The 17,096-nt window shown below is 41.1% G+C and overlaps 1 long non-coding RNA gene across 4 annotated transcripts in view; it reads right to left on the reverse strand.

Annotated features, from left to right (window-relative positions):
• Positions 1-2,844: 2,844 nt before the first annotated feature.
• The window catches only part of LOC129691857 (uncharacterized), a 14,822-nt gene continuing 570 nt past the window's right edge, over positions 2,845-17,096 (reverse strand). For 3 of the 4 annotated variants that reach the window (XR_008722572.1, XR_008722573.1, XR_008722571.1), the window contains 4 exons: positions 15,935-16,190; positions 15,662-15,736; positions 14,008-14,130; positions 2,845-3,085 (listed from right to left, as the gene is read on the reverse strand). This is a non-coding gene — a long non-coding RNA (uncharacterized LOC129691857). The remainder of the gene's footprint in view (positions 3,086-14,007; positions 14,131-15,661; positions 15,737-15,934; positions 16,191-17,096) is intronic. The other variant, XR_008722574.1, reaches the window with a different exon arrangement.

Here is a 17,096-nt window from a genome sequence, read left to right on the forward strand (position 1 = left end):
CTGATACCAATGAGAATGGGCTCAAAGTGAAAAGATGCGGAGAACAGCAACCCTTAGTATTTCAAGAACACCGAATCAACAGCCAGCCTCCCTGGACATCATTTGCTGCTAAGGAAGTAAGAGCATGGTCTCCAAACAGAACAGAATAGGCCAAGTGAGTGTGGCTGCTGAGGATGGAAGGCAAACAATCCTATGTGAAATAAATTAAGGGTGCTCCAAAGAAAATTAAAACTAACAAGCGCAAACATAGACGCTTCGTGCACGCAAACCAAGCTACGGAAAAGGACTCCCTCAAGCCTGATGTAAAGCTCCACTTTGACAGCCATTGGGGTTCTACTCTTCTAAAAAAGGAATAAAAAGCTAGGTGATATGCCTGTGGTACTAAAGACAATTGTTGGTGAGGGGATTAGGGTGTAGGGTGGGGGGTTGTGTTGAAATAATTACATCAGCATGTGGACGCTGGAAAATTTGTTCTCCCATAATCAGATCAGATGGGCGCTTCCTGTTTCACATTTCTAGTACACGCTGTCTTGTACACAATAGTAGCGGGAAACAATAGTTTGGCAGGAGTTCAGTGCATACTAAGAAACACCCTGGCCCTTGAAAGGCTCAGATGAGTCAGCCACAAATGGCCAAGATTTCAATGACGACAAGCCAGCCTGTGATGGTGGCTGGGGAGCGGTGGCCCAGAAAACGAGCTGCAGGAAGCAGATACATCTCCGACTTCTTTCTTTTTCCAGCCTCCAAGTCCTTGACCACTGCTGCTGTGTCTAATATTTGCGTCTACACCGACGTACGTGCTTGTGTCTGACTGACCTGGCTTGTTTGGTTATGGGAATTCGTTTGTTTGCACGAGCAAAACTGCAAGACTGTGTCAACAGTCCCACTTGAGTTGTTTCTATTATCTCACATCCTTCCGTAGCTCCAAACCGTCTAAACAGACAAGAAGAGTGCCGTCTGGTGTTCCGCTGGAAATCGTCCCCCTACCCACAATCACACAGCTCCTCAGAATGCCCAGGGGATGGACCCATTCAGTCCTGAGACCATCTCCCACCCTCTCTGGTGCCACAGCGGGAACTGCAGTACATGCAGGCATCCAGTCACGCTCTGCCTGGGCTATGTTTGTGCCGGTCATCTGCAGTGGCTTCTCTCTTCTGTTACCTTCTTTCTGCCACTCGGCTCAAGAATACACATGCAAAGAACATTTCTGAAGCAGGCTAAAAGAGGGGCTGTCCTCCACAGCGCTATGGCGGATGAGCCTAACAGTTCAGGGAATATTTCAAGGGAGTGTAAGGACAGAGTCAGGAGGGGCGGAGTCTGGGATGAGAAGTTGTAACACAGAAAGGGAAACAAAGGGCAAGGATGCGATGTGAGGAAGCAGCGCAAAGGATGTAGGATTGAGAGCAGGGTTCTGCTCTAACAATTCCCCCCCCTTTTTAAAATGAAAAACAAAACAAACTGGCCACCACGTCCACATGTTTGTTAAAAGTAATAAAGCTTTATTCACTTGAAAAATTCTACAAATAGTAAAATATTTTGTAATCCCAAACAAAATTGGGAGAGTACAGAGCGAATAGAAAAGCCATCTCCAAATCTCCCCAGAAAGAAGCGCTGTTTCGATAATTCATTAAAGCCTTCTGAATGCCTCTGTCTAAAAGCATGCATATTCTGGCACATACATGTAATTTCACTAAAATAGAAATATATACACACAAAGTCCGGTAGCCTGCTTTTTTTTTTTTTTTTTGCCCCGACCATCTATCTTAATAAATGGATACCTACAAAACAAATATTTAAAGATTGACTTTATTATACATGTGTGTTTCTGAATGTGGGTGTGTGCTCACGGCCTCAGTCCAGGGCCTTGGAGTCATAAGTTGGTGCAGAGAATTAAACTCCAGTCTTCTGGAAAAGCAATAAAGATGTTTAAGTGTTGTCCCATCTCTCTAGCTCCCTACAAAATGATTTTTAATGGCTGTGTGAAATTATACTGTGATGACCATGTTTATTTAACAAATCACCCAATGAAGAATTTTTTTCAGTTTTGGTTGCTGTTAATAGCACTGAAGAGATAACTTTACGCACATATTTAGCTATTATGTGATCTTTACTAAACAAGATATTAAGAAATAACACCGAAGTTTTATTTCTGATTTTAATCTTTCCTGGGACTTTAAGATTCCATAAATCTGCCTGGCGTGGTGGCTCATGCCTCTAATGCCAGCACTCGGAGAGGCAGAGGCAGGAAGATCTCTATGAGTTCCAGGTCAGCTTGATCTACAAAGCAAATTCAGGACAGCCCAGGCTACACAGAGAAACCATGTCTTAAAATACAAAACAAAAACCAAAGCAAACAAAAAGATTCTGTAAATCTTTCATCTTCTTTCACAAACTGCTGTACTGTTTTTTTAGAACTTTTTTTGTGATTTTATATGAGCTCTTTATATTTCGGAAATAATAGCCCATCTTTCCTATCATTCATGTGTTTCTTCTTATTTCTTCTTACCACCCTCTGTCTGTGTGTTGGGTCGGTGGGTGATTACTCAGGAGTAGTTTGCCTACAAGCCTCAAGTATCCTCCCATTTCACCCCTCCGTCCCTCCACCCCTGCCCCAGCACTGGGATTACTAACCCACATCTGGACTTTTATGACAGCTCTCGGCACTGAACTCAGACCCATCCTCATGTTTGCACCGTAGGCAGTTTATAGACTGATTTGTCTGTTCAGCCCTGTTTCTCAATTTTATATTTTGCTGGAACACACCCTTTTTAATTTTTTTGTAAAGTCAACTCTATCAATGCTTTAACTACACCTTTTTCAATCTCAAAATATTACTACTGCCAGTCATTTGAATCAGGTTTTTAATGATTTTTTTTTAATCCAAGTAGTTCTGATTTAATCCAAGTAGGTCTGATTCAGCTTCCCCTTCAGCCTCTGCCTCCTGGTCCCTATATGCCATGCAGTGGTTGGAATGTTCTATTCACAGTGAAAATCTGGCCAAAGTATTCTTCTGCTGAAGACCATTGAGGGATGTATTCCCGTGCTTGTGTTCTTAGATCATCATGGTTATACACTATGGCTTTTCCTACAAAATAAAATCAAATAAATGACGTGACATAGATATATTAGTCAGAGATCCCTGGAGGAGCAGAACCAGTAGAACATATGTTGCAAAGGGCATTTATTAGATCGGCTTACACAATATGGCCTGAACTGTCCAACAAGGGCTATCTCCATAATGGAGAGGCTGAGAGCCCACAAGGCTGGATGCCTCCACAGTCCTGATCTGGCACTGAGAACCTGGAGGAGTGCTGGTGAACTGCTGGTCTTCCATCTACAGTGGAAGGCCAAAGAGGCTGGGTTCTGAAGGACTGTTGCAGAAATGTGATTGGTGTGCTAACCAGCCAAACTTGAAGGCAGGCCAGAAAGCAGAGTTCTTTCACCCTTAATGGCTGGGCCATGCAGGAAGGTGGTATCCACTCTGAGGTGGTTCTTCCCTCCTTAGTCCTTCTGGAAATACTGTCCCACACCCACTCAGAGGTGTGTCTCTTAGCTGCTCTCAGACCTACTCCAGTTAATAGCTCAACCATCACAATAGCTCCTGTTCCTAAATTATTTTTCAAGAGTCTTGAAGAAAATCCATTGTTTTTAATAAAAATGCACTAATTATGAAATTGGTGTAAAATTTCAGATAACTTTATAAATCAAGGAGGAAGCATTGTGATAGTGAGTGTTCTTTGTAAACCTGACAGGCTCTGGAATCACCTAGGGGCACGCCTCTAAGCACACCTGTGATGGCTGGTTTAATCTCTGTGCATGACTGTGATGGATTAAGTTAATTGAGGTGGGAAGACCCAGCTTATAAGTGGGCAGCAACATTCCCTGGGCTTAGGTCCTGGGCAGCATAAAAGGAAGAACAATAGCTCAACACCAGCCACTCATCAATCCCTGCTTTCTGATTGTGAATGTGATATGACCTGCTGCCTTGACTTCCTCACCGTGGTGGATTGTGCCATCAAGCCATGAACCAAACAAACCCTTCCTTCCTTTCTGAAGTCGCTTTTCTCAGACTATCACAGCAACAGGAGAATAAACTAAGACTAGCAAAGGAATATTTGCACTTAAATCTTTAAAGGTCAATGGATATGAAGGATCCAGGTTTATGTCTTGATATGAGACATGGGATTTCTGGCATGACCTCTCCCCCACTCTTTGGTCCTGCCTTCCATAAGCCCTGAGGTCCACTGGACTGAGTCGCTCATACATTGTGAAGTACAGTCAACTGTCTTACATGCTCCACACGCACAGGTTAAATCAACCATAAATCAAAGGCGTTCAGAGAAAAATGCATCTTTACCGAACATGTACAGATATTATTATATTATTATTATATTATATTATTATATTTTTACTAAGCAGTATCGGATTGAAATTTGGCTGCAATTTACATTATATCCGATATAATAAACAATCTAGGGCAAATTTTTAAAGCATGAGAGAGGTGTACATAGCTTATGTGAATACATTAAAGTACTATGTCATTTACATATGAACATTTTCAGATTGCAGTATCTGTCGTATAAAACCAGTTTCCACAAACACCAAAGGACAACTGTATTCATTTACAGGTTTTTTTCCTACTAGCCAACAAGCCCTTAGATAGCAAAATTATCTTCATTATCTCTGTAGTATTCTCTACTTGATATGTAATAGGTCTCATAACTATCTGTTAAATAAAGGAGCCTTAAGCCAAGAAAAAAGTCAATTTTTCAACAGTGAGCACTTATTCTTAGAACTAAAAAAGTCAGCATTACACACTACAAAACAGGTCTTATATCTGAAAAAAAAATGTTGAAATCAATGCATAGGGATACGAGCCACACATTTCAGCTGTTTGAGAACCCAAGCACAGAAACAGTCTTGCTATTGACTCTCCATGTTCCTTCAGTTTCACCTCCTTTTCACTCCATTTACACACACACACACACACACACACACACACACACACACACACACACCCCACACAGTTTCTCATTTCCTGGGGGAATATTTGACTTAATTGACAGTAGTAGAATAACTTTGACAGAATGAAAAGGAATTAAGATTCCAAGTTCAGCTCCTAACGCTAGCCAATAATCCCCCCATGAGGTGCTTGTGCTCAGCAGTGGGATTTACTTCACCCGTTTCCCAAGATGATTAAGAGTTGATGTGTAATTGACAGTGATGTACACTGGAGCATGTTATCAACTTAAGAAAGGAGTTGTGCCTGCATGATACTCATTAGCATGGCTAGCGGTTAAGCCGCATACAGTGCACATTATGTCCTCTTTGCTCTATGAAGAGGAAGCTTTCATTGCCTAGATTATGAGATATTGGTTAATTCATGTGTGCTCAGATACCCATCTAAAACGTGAACCATTCAATCTGTCCTCTTTCCTGCATCCACCTAGGAGAAAAATACAATGGCGTTCCCAAGGAGAACAAAAGGAGTGATGAGGGGCTGGAAATGAGAAAGGGGGGTAAACACGGAGGGGAAAAAAGAGGCTGCAAATGAAACCTGACAAACTTACCCTGTAGACCCACACAGCACCCACCCGCAATCAAACACACACAACAGCCCCTCTTTTAATTAATGCAGCTTTGCTTTCATGCCAGATATTAGGGAAACATTAATGAGAGAAAAATCTTGTTAATCCATTTCCCACTTCATTAATTATGCATCAATGCCAAGTTTGTGTTGGACTGCCCTAAGACAAGCTGTTCCAATACAGACCAAGGCTGCACGTCATGCAGCAGCTACTGGAACTTCCTGATTCCCTGTGACTGTTTTGAGGTTCTACTAAACGCTTCTTCTGTGTGTATTTGTGTTCAGTAGTAAGTATTCTGTGATAAGAATATGAAATGTCCTTTATGCTGACTACAATTGTTTCTTAGCAAATTCTTCGTTTCTATCTCAGGCACAGGGAAGATTCTCTTTAGTTAGAGAAAAAGGCAATCAAACATCGTGAAAGTATTTAATGTCATTGAATTATACACATAAAATGATGGCAAAATGATAAATTTCATGTGATAAGTTTTTATCACAATAAATAAGGAAAATACTTTTTAAAGAAATTAATTTTTCTAGAGACCTTAAAAGGCTGAATTATGGTAGAGTTATAAAAGTGGGGTAGATCTTTGAAGTTCTTCTTCTCAAAGTATCTTGAGGTAAGGGCTAGGAGGATGGTCCAGAAGGTGGGATTCTTGCTGCAGAAGCCAATTTGATGCTCAGAACCCCTGATGGGAGGACAGAACTGACTCCTGAAAGTTTGTTCTGTGATCTCCACAGAAGTGCCATGGCATATGTGTGTCCCAAAACATGTCACACATATTAAAGAGAAGAAGGAAGAGGAGGAGGAGAAGGAGAACAACAACAACAAAAACAAAAACAAGAACAAGAAGAATAAGAACAAGAACAAGAACAAGATCATTTCAGGCTGTATTTTTTTTTTTTTTAATAGAAAAAAAATAAGGTAAATTTCAGAGCCGGCAACTTCTATTGTGCTCTCTGGAGAAAACAGGGGTATTTGAATGGCTTCAACCAATTTATATTAACTGGGCATCTAAAAAAGTCTGCTACTGTTTTAGTTAATTCAAAGTATCACTAGTTAATTCCAGCCCCTACCACCCCCCTCCCCACACCTGCCATTCTCCGTGCACCTGGATGATTATTTATCGTTGATTGGACAAGAGATTCACCAAGTTTCACTGGCAAACATATAAACATCATCGCTCCCTTCTGCTGACTAGGATCACTTCTCTGCACTCATAGAGTCCCACTTTTGAGGAGTCCTTCAGAGCCACAAAGCACCTCATATCTCATACTCTCCGAGGACACAGAGTAAATGTCAACAAATCCAGCAATATTTTCTCATCCTTTCTGTGAAGAAACTTGGTATTAAAATGTCACCAGAGCTTATCTTTAAGGTATAAATGGATTGACCCTATGCGTGGTAAGGATTTTTATGCATTAATAAAGCACTGAAATTATTTTTACCAGTGGTATAGATCGACTAGAGACAAAATTTTGATGAGTCAATCAAGATGGAATTTTAAATAATAAAAAGACAGTAAAGTCTCTAAGAAATATTTTCTTTTGTGTCAAAAATTTCCCCATGTAAGTATTGTTAATTTCTATTTTTAACTAAAAATAAACCATCAATATATCAAACAGAGCTGAATACTGTTTATTAAATTCTTGTAATAATTTTCCTTAAATATCCTCATTTAAAATCTTTAACTCTATCTAGACTTATTCATTAAACAGGTTGAAATTTTCTGATTCCTTTCTTGCTATGCAATTCCCGTCTCCAGTAATGATTTGTCTGGGATCCGTCTGGCCAGCAAACACACCAAGAAGGTACGAGTGTCTGCCACTTAACTCCTCAAAATACATAGCCAAGGGCGATGCTCCAAAGGGTTTCTAAAAGTGACACTGCCAAGGGAGGTGCCTTTCAGAGTCCAGGTGCTTCTCCAAATAAGGACTCAAAACAACAGCGAGGGCTCCTGTCAACGAGATCCTTTCTAGAGAACAAGTACAGAGGTCCATGAGGGCGGGCTGTGCTTTTGCATGCCCCCTTACACCTCATTGTGGGCACACTCAGTCTGGCTCACGGCAAGATCATATCTTGGGAAAGAACATGTCAAAATTCCCTTAACAGGAAACAACTCATGTCTATATAAACATTATTCAAGTTCCACAGTATCTCAACCGAGCTTTGGCTCAGCACCGAGGGTGGATAGATATTAATATTATAGACATTTTCGGTATTGTTTTAGATTATTTTTATCTTTGTATATCTGCGTGCACCACATACACACATGTGAGAGGGCATCTCAGGACTGCATTGGGCATTGGTCTTGCCTCCCACCTTATTTGAGACAGAATCCCTTTGCGGTTTTTTCTGCTGTGGGTGCCAGGTCAGATGGCACCCTTATGAACTCCTTGGGATCTTCTTGTCCGTGCCTTCCATCTCCCCTAGGGACCTTGGGTTACAGACGCTCATGCTGCAGCACCTGGCTTTTATGTGGGTTCTGGGGATTCAAACTGGGCTCCTCACACTTGCATACAAGCACTTTTGTCCACTAAACAATCCCCACAGTCCATTATCCATACGTAACAGAAGTTGGGACAGAGGACAGTGACATCACCAGAGACAACACCTGGGTCATCTGGTCCCTTGGAGGCAGTGCTGGCTCCACCCTGGAGCAGAGGCACCTCCCAGTCAGGATAACCACTCTGGAGGTAACTGCTTGTGGTCTGCCTGCTGACTGGCCATCAAGAAGAGTTACAGTGATGACGAGGACTGCACTCAAGCTGAGAAAGGGCTGGGATATGCCAGCTTAGTGAAACACTGTGACCTCAGCTTCTCGCTGAGGAGTTCCCAACAGAAGGACTGTAGGAAAAGGAAGAGCAAAGTGTCACTCCTCATAGTTGGACACTGACACACTTCCAAAGTATCTTTAGATGAAAGATCAATGAGTGGTTCTGTAGGTGTGACACAGAAGCAATTTAAATAATTCAAGAAATGTTTTATTTAAAAACTGGTAAACGTCAGTAGGCCATTTGCCTATCATGTGCAATCCTTGAGTTTAGCAACATACGCAGTCACACACACACACACACACACACACACACACACACCATGACACTTTTCAGTACCATCTCCTTAATCACATGAATAAGACTTTTCAGGATCTGCATCAATAAAAATAAAAGCCAGGGCTGCATACACCTATCATCCTAGCACTTGAGAGGCTACAGCAGGAGGGTTTTAAATTGGAGACCACCAGGACTATACAGGAAGACCCAAAAATAAATGAAAAGAATAAAAGTTTTTTTACTTTATTGATGCTGAACCTGCCTCCTTCCAGCAATGAGCAATAAATATTTATGAATAGATGATAGAAACACAAAAAAATATAAGTCAAAACAAAAGGGGAAACCAAAAAGTTCAATCCACTGCACATTTTCTTCATTAAGACACACTTTTATAAGGCCTGGCAGTGGTAATGCATGCCTTTAAGCACTTGGGAGGAAGAGGCAGGGAATCTCTGTCAGTTCAAGGCCTGCTTAGTCTACAAAGAGAGTCCAGGAGAGCCAATGCTACACACAGAGAAACAAACAAACAAACAAAATGACACACTTTTACAGAAAACTCTACTTCACCATTTACCTCGAGAGCTGTTAAATACATAGATTTTTGTCCTTTGTGTGTTTTGGGGTTTCTTTTATATTAATAATAATAATGGCAGTCGTGACTGATTCCAAAACAATTTTGAGTATCACGATTACAGGAAATTCTTATAATTTGAAGTTTTAATTTATGTAAATATTTTTTGTTGAAGGGAAGCATGATGGGATTGTCAAACTGTTCAAAGATAAGCACAGAATAGAATTCCATGGGAAAAAGAGATGAAAACAAAGAAGAAATGTAAATGTTTCTTAAATAGAGCTTAGCCTTTGCCTTTTAAATTACACTTACTTTTCTAACTTTGAAATGGGCGACAGCAGTACCACATTGCTGTGGTATTTAGACTACATGTCAGCATATAAACAGTGATAGAGCCACTTTGTTAAGTGAATATAACGTGAAAGAAGTTGCGTCCTTCTGTCTGAATTTACAGTTCAAAGGTTTGACAATTTGTAAGGAGTATTCACAAAAAAATTTCAAATTTCCATTGAGTGAATGAGAGTAAAACTGTTTAAAGATCACTATGCAGGCTAGAGAGAGGTGTCTCGACAGCTAAGAGTGTTTATGGCCACACTGGTTTACCCCATATTGCCTGTAACTTTAGCTCCAGGAGATCTAACTTCCCCTTCCGGCCTCCTCCAGAAAGCACTGCACTCCTGTGCAAGTGCTCACACATAAGTAAATATGAAACAAAACCTTTAAAGATCACTGATCAGTATGCTCTGGAAACACGTCACTGAGCAAGAAATGCATATAGTTGGGGGCCGGAAAATGCACACATTCAATGGAAGAGTGCTTATATAGTATTCCCTGAGATGAAGAGCACTGGGATAAAGAGAGAGCCATAAAATGATCTCTAAAACTTACCGAAGGCAGCAAAAAGCAAATCGTGAGCAACAAAATCATGGCAAATGATCAGTTAACTCAAGTAAAACCACCTGGACTACTTGTTCCTAACTCAAGATCTCTAGAGTCATAATTCCCTACTCTAGCTCCATGGTAGAGCCTACCTTCCTGCCCCTGCGAACATCAGGCAAGAGAAAAGAATGTGAGAATCTATAGTGAACTAATTCCATGGTTTTGTGTGACTAATTGTGACAATTTGCTTTCACTGAAAGAGCTAGCACATACACATGACCTGACCACAGAATCCTTGACCCCGAATATAACTCACCTAGCTGATGTGCGATTGACATCACAGTGTTCCAGGAATTGTTATTAAAGACTAATTAGGAAGTCAGTTACCCTGATGGAATCACATAGACCTAAATAACAAAACAAAAACTAAAAACAACTTGACATCACACACAGGAATACTACCATACCAAACAGGATGTTTCAATTTATCTTTGGGGCAAATAGACAAGAACCCATCAAGATGAAAATGGGATTCAATCTTAATAAACACTGAGATGGGTAAGTCTTAAATATAACTTTGCTCAAACTATGAGAACACGGAGTTCTCCGACTAAAAGTGGGTGGAAAAAAAATATAGTCTACACACATTGTAACTCCCTGGTGTAAAACACCAGGCTGGATTATGGGAAAAGCCTACGCCCTGTGAGCCCCAATCAACATGCACAGGGATGAAAAGAAGGAAATGTTGTCCTGAGCAGCTTGCCAAGGCTGGGGAAAAGTGGAGCAGTTGCTGAAAGCAAGTTTGTTGTGATTGACATAGACAAAGGGAGGTATCCTAAATTACCTTTGCCACTTAAAAATTGAAACTGGTCGCTATCTCCAAACTGAAAGAAGGGGGGACCCTTGTCTGAGGAATAGGGGAGAAGGGATGGGGGAAGAGGAAGGGAGAGTGGGACCAGGAATAGAAGAGGGAGGGGGCTACAAGCAGGATTTAAAGTGAATAAATAATTAAGAAAAATACAGGGAAAATAGTTGGGAAGAGAAGAGCTGAGTGAAAGGGTTTAACAGGCAACTTTAGAAATGCATTGTGATTTTTATATTCTTGTCAAGCAGTACCTTTGCTTTAGTGGATGTTTTCTCACAACTGTGAGATGGGTTCCTAAGGCAAGAAACTTTAAGCCTAAGATTACTTGTCATTTAAGAAAAAAATTAAAGCTGGATTCAAACCCAGGACTACAGATCTGCTAAGTATATGCTCTAGTAAGCTGCATTCTCAACTCTTCACACTTTGACACATATAGCAGTGGCTGACAAACGCTGTGAATATAAACTGTGAGTTTACCAGGGAGACAAACGGTCATAACATATATGGCCAGAGAAGACTGTAATAATAAATCTCCCATATCTACCACCCAGCCTTAATACCCACCAGCTCTCAATCCATCTTATTTCATCCGAGGTTTATCTATCCACCGCACACCATACGATTGCAGAGCAAATCCAAGAAACAAAATCACTTATTTCAGTTCTTCTTATAAAATATTTGGGGCCTCTTTCCTATTACAATATAGCCTTTCCCTCTTTAATAATATCTGGTAGGAAAATCCATGTGGCCACGTGACTGTGGTCCCCACCACTATCCTTTGATATGAACCTGTGCCACACTCCATTACCAACCAAGAGGTTTTAGCTCTGTCTCCGGGAGACCTCACAGCAAAACAAAATAGCCCCCGATACCACTCAGAAATATGCTTGCTTACTAGCCTGTTCGTACAAGTCATGCACAAAAACACTGCTGCTTCTACCACGTATTTCTTAGGAAGATGTTTGTGATTCCAGACTGATAAGCAGATGAAGAAAGACAGCCAAGTGTTAGAATTCTCAGCAGAACGTTTCTTCCCTCGACTCCAGCAGTTTCTCTGCTAGTGTGAAAAGCTCACACAGGCCGTTATTGTCTAGAAACTATTTTGCCTAACAGCTGCTGAGAAGGCGCTATGATATTACCGTCACTCAGGAAGAAAGTCCAGGCCCTTGTGGGCTGGGCATCATTGTATCTTGAGAGCTGGCATGCTTATTGGCAGTGCCCCTGAAAACCTAAGGAACAAATAAGCCAAGGCTGTGTTCACACAGTTGGAAATGACAATGCCAGGACAGAGGCGCAGGCCTGAGAAAGATCTGTCTTGGTCCTCCCATTCCATTTCCCGCTAAACCAGGATCTCTTCATTATGAAATTCACTCTTTTTGGGAAGAAGGGAAAGAAAGGCGTATCCCTTCACCCCGGTCAGATCCCTTTTCTAGTTCTCTTGGTGAAAGAATGGGGAAAAAAAACATTCCTTCCTGTTTTCCTCTTGGTGTTCCTGAAGCACGCTGATTAATGCTAATGAAATTCATGCATTCAGACAGGAGTGTACTCAGCTTCGGGATTCAGAAAGTTTGTGATTGGCATTGATCGGGATGCATTTAATCCAGGTCGAGTTTACCCTTTTATATTTAGGTGAACAGAAATCCTCATTAAATGTATTTGCCACGGTAGTATTGTTTGTGCTTGGTAAGAAAGAAACAAATCACCTATGAATAAAATCTTTCTCTCTTTTTTTCTAGTTCATAGAATATTTTCTTTAGTAAATTTTGAAAAAAAAATGTTATTACTTGAAGATTCCAATTTTGATCTTTTTATTTATTTTTTAAACATGCCTGTTATGGGGGCTCTGAGCAAACAGAACCTAGAAGATAATGACATTTTTTCTTACAGGAGGCAATGTTTTCCTAAGCCTTAGTTCAAACACAAAATAAGACAAGCTAGTTTTCCACCAGGGAAATTATTATCTGTTTCGTATGTACTATATTAATTAGATTAGGCCTAAATCCTCGTAGTTTGCATAATTGTATTTAATTTGCCAGAAGGGGTCAGATGTAGCATTGGACCTCTTCTGAGAGGTGATGTTGAATTGGCAAAAGGGTATCCCAGTCTACAGAGTGGAAAAGCAACTTTAGAATGAAGTGTACAGTTCTCTTTGGAGGCACAAATTCTACTGTTTGAGTAAGAAAAGACCTAGAGGTGCACCTAGTTAAAGATGTATAAAGGCAGAGATGGTAAATGCTGGAATCCATGTATAGGTAATTCCTTCCAGGGCAGTGTTCTTTCCTTAAATGGCTTTTCTGAGTATTTAGCTAACATGCCACTAAATTGTAAACGTTCATGCACCAACCCTTGGAATTTTACATTTTTCTTATCATGCTTCCTAGTCTTGAGGTTAATGTGTTTTTCTTTACAGTAAATAAACTTATTTTTTCTTTTGCTTTGTCCCTCATAATCAAAGGAATGAGGAATGAAAGAATGCCCCCCCCCTTTTCTTTTGTTTGGAAAAATGAAACAATAGCTTCTAATTTAATATCACATGCAGACTTTTCCTTATCTTATTTTTCCCAAAGTATTTATGTTCTGAATATTCTTAAAACAAACAAACAAACAAACAAAAGGAAAGGGTCTTGCTATGTGGCCTAGACTGACCTCAACTTTATAATTCTGCCGCAGCCTCGGCGCTGGGATTACAGATGTGTGCACTATCACACTTAGCTATATCCTGAGTACTCTGATTTGGGAAATTTCTTCTCATGTAGATAAAGATGTTATGCTATACACACACACACACACATAATTCTAGTTGACATGTACTAAGCCTATATACTCTAGATAGTATATTTAGAAATTTTTGGTTTTTCGACACAGGGTTTCTATGTGTAGCTTTTTGTTGTCTTGAACTAACTTTGCAGACCAGGCTGACTTCAAACTCTCAGAGGTCCACCTGCTTTTGCCTCCCAGAGTGCTGTGATCACAGGTGTGTGTCACCATGCCTGGCTTTGATAATATATTTTATAAACATCAATATGAGGGATATTTCCCCAATAGCCTTACCTGGTCAGCCGAGGTATTTGATACTTAAGTGTTGTCCAAAATCTTGATCCTAGTCACAGTACAAACAGTGGAAACCAAGCTTCTTAACCATGACACTGTATAATTTCTCCTTCATTATTGGTACTGTAGTGGGAAAGACACCGTTCATGAGCTACAGAGTGAGGGTTCTCGACTGTCACTATGCTTTCAGTAATGACAGATGAAATCCTCTTTCTCTAGTCAAAGGGATGAATAAGAAAGCTCGGAATCTGCTGCTGAGCCTGATGGCAGAGTGAAAGAAATTTTATGTAAGAAGTGGGAAATAGTAAGAGCTGGAGAGGACAGGAACTCCACAAGGAGAGCAACAGAACAAGAAAATTTGAACACAGGGAACTTCCCAGAGACTCATACTCCAACCAAGGACTATTCATGGAGATAACCTAGAACCCTGACAATGCAGCCACTTCTGATGAGAACTGATAGACTAAGATCAGAAAGAAGGAGAGGAGGACCTCCCCTATCAGTGGACTTGGGGAGGGGCATGCATGCAGAAGGGGGGGAAGTTGGGACTGGGAAGGGAGGAAGGAGGGGATACAAAATGAATAAAGTGTAATTAATAAAAGTTAAATAAAAAATAAAAAAAAGAAAGCTCGGAAAAGGCTCTCCCAGTCTAGCTGCTTTCCGCCGCCTCTCTTCCAGAGTCGTCTCTTTCCATTACTGTGCATGGCACTGGCACCAAGCTTCCATTTTCATTTTAACACAAGGTAGCGTGAGAATTCTAGCCTCATTTCTTGTTTGTACGCTGTCCTGTTTGCCCGCAGAACTGCTGCCACGTGCAGCTGGGAAACCCCTGTTCTTTCTCTGAGCCAACGCCAAAGGGTCCTCTCCTGTGGGAATTCCTTTCCTTTTGTAAAGTCCAGCCCTAGCTCCTTTCTTTTTGTTCCTGAAGTAACTGCACACTGAACAGCATCACACCTTGAAACACTGTTTAAACACCAAACAAAAAGGGGAAAGAAAAAACCAAACCAAACCAAAACCCGGCAAGACCCAGGGGAAATGGAGGATTCTGTGCTTCACACCCTGATTTTTCAAAGCACCCTTGTCTTTTTGCTTCTTATTTGGCTTATCTTGTTTGTTTGTTTGCTTTTCTTTTCTTTTTTGGGTGTTCTGTTGTTGTCGCTGCTGTTTTTAAGATTTGTTGTTACTTGTAATCACGTGTAGGTATGTGTGCTTGCTTGGGGATGTGTGCATGTGAGCACAAGTGCTCAAGGAGGCCAGAACTAGAGGTGTGGATGGTGGTGAGCCACCCAACATGGGTGCTAGGAACCAGGAGCTGCAAGGGCTCTAAATCACCGAGCCTTCCTTCTCTCCAGCCCTTGCTTATTTTCTTTTCAGCAAGTTTTTTTTTTTTTCTTTCCTGTTTCCTTTATGTTTTCTGAGGCAGGTTCTTACAATGTAGCCCAAGCTAGATGGAAATGTGATGCTCCTGCCTCAGAATCACAGAGATGCATCACCATAGCTAGTTTCCCTTGACAGGAGAAAAACAAAGTGTCACAGAAGAAGAGCCTGGAAGACAGGCCAGCGAGTGAATCCCTGTCACACACTGCTTAGCCCTGCCCCAGCTGTACCGGATGAAGGACACATGAAGGTTTAATCACTTCTTTCTGTGACTTACCAGAACTTTTATTCCCCTGTCCTCACCGGGTAGGGTGATGCAGGGTCTTCATAGCTGTTCTTCTTAGCGTAGGGCCTGAGTTGAGCAAGAAAACCTGGTGGGTTACTGCAATACTTAGCCTCCTTCCTAAGATTACACATGAATTAAAGTTTTGAATAATAAGCTAAACTTTAAAAGTTTTTTTTTCACAATTTATTCATTGTATATCCTGATTGAAGCTCCCTCTTCAAATCCTCCCAGTCCCCCCTCCCTCTCTTCCCCCCATCCCCTTACCTTAGTCCACTGAAAGGGGAGTTCTCCACTATTGTCATTTGCCCATAGCTTATCAAGTCTCCTCAAGACTGCTTGAATCCTCTTCCTCAGTGGCCTGGCAAGGGCACACCGCCAGGGGCAAGTGATGAAAAAGCAGGCAACCGAGTTCATGAAAGAGGCAGCCCCTGCTCCCCTTACTCAGAAATTCCACACAGAGACTGAACTGCCAATTGACTCCATCAAGGAAATCATGAAATTTGCAGGCAAATGGATAGAACTAGAAAAGATCATCCTGAGTGAGGTAATCCAGAAACTGAAAAACTTTAAAAGTTTTAACAGAGATAGAGCAAATGCATTTGTAGCTCATTCTAGACTTTTAATGACAGAATGTGCTAAAGCATAGTTTAGTTTGGCTTCATGATTAATGGAGAATCTGAACCCATACCAGAGCTCTGCCATTTACTCCCTATATAGCTACAGGAAAGTCACGTCACCTTGTTTTCTTTATCTGCTAACTGGTTTCATTACAGCATCCACAGACATCAACTGAGCTAACATACGCTCAGAGCACGGGACTTAGAAAGCCACATGTCTTGGAGTGATGATAAATGGCTTCTTGTTGTTATGATCAACTGCCTTTATAGCTTATAAAGCAGGATCCCAGACTCATTTAGCTATATCACACGGAGTCTCCTGGCCTGAACTGCACCACATCTAGCCACCACTGCCAGTGGAGGTGCAGTGGATCCTTAGCTTGTGACAACTGAAGAGTTGGGGGTCTCCAAACTCTGTGTCCTGGTGACATAGATTATGGATTATGGGTTAGAGCTCAGAAGCAGGAGATTAGTTGGAGTTTCACAACTGTCCAGCAGTGAAACCAATGGGGCCGTCCTAAGAACAATAGCTACCAGCACTGACGTGTAAGTTAGACACACCCTCATGAAATCCAGCCTTCCCTGGAGCCTATTTAAAAGTCACTTTGAAGTTGGCAAGACAGCTCACTACATAAGCCCAGTGATCTGAGTTTGCTCTCCAGGACTCAAATCTATCTTTCTGAGCACTACATATACAAAGTGTCATGTCCCTTCATACACGCACCCCACATTAAATCAACACATGAATGTAAAATAGAAAGAAAGAAAGAAAGAAAGAAAGAAAGAAAGAAAGAAAGAAAGAAAGAAAG

Source organism: Psammomys obesus, unplaced genomic scaffold (assembly GCF_907164565.1).
Source record: "Psammomys obesus unplaced genomic scaffold, mPsaObe1.curated_primary_1811, whole genome shotgun sequence".
In the NCBI taxonomy this organism is placed as follows: domain Eukaryota; kingdom Metazoa; phylum Chordata; class Mammalia; order Rodentia; family Muridae; genus Psammomys; species Psammomys obesus.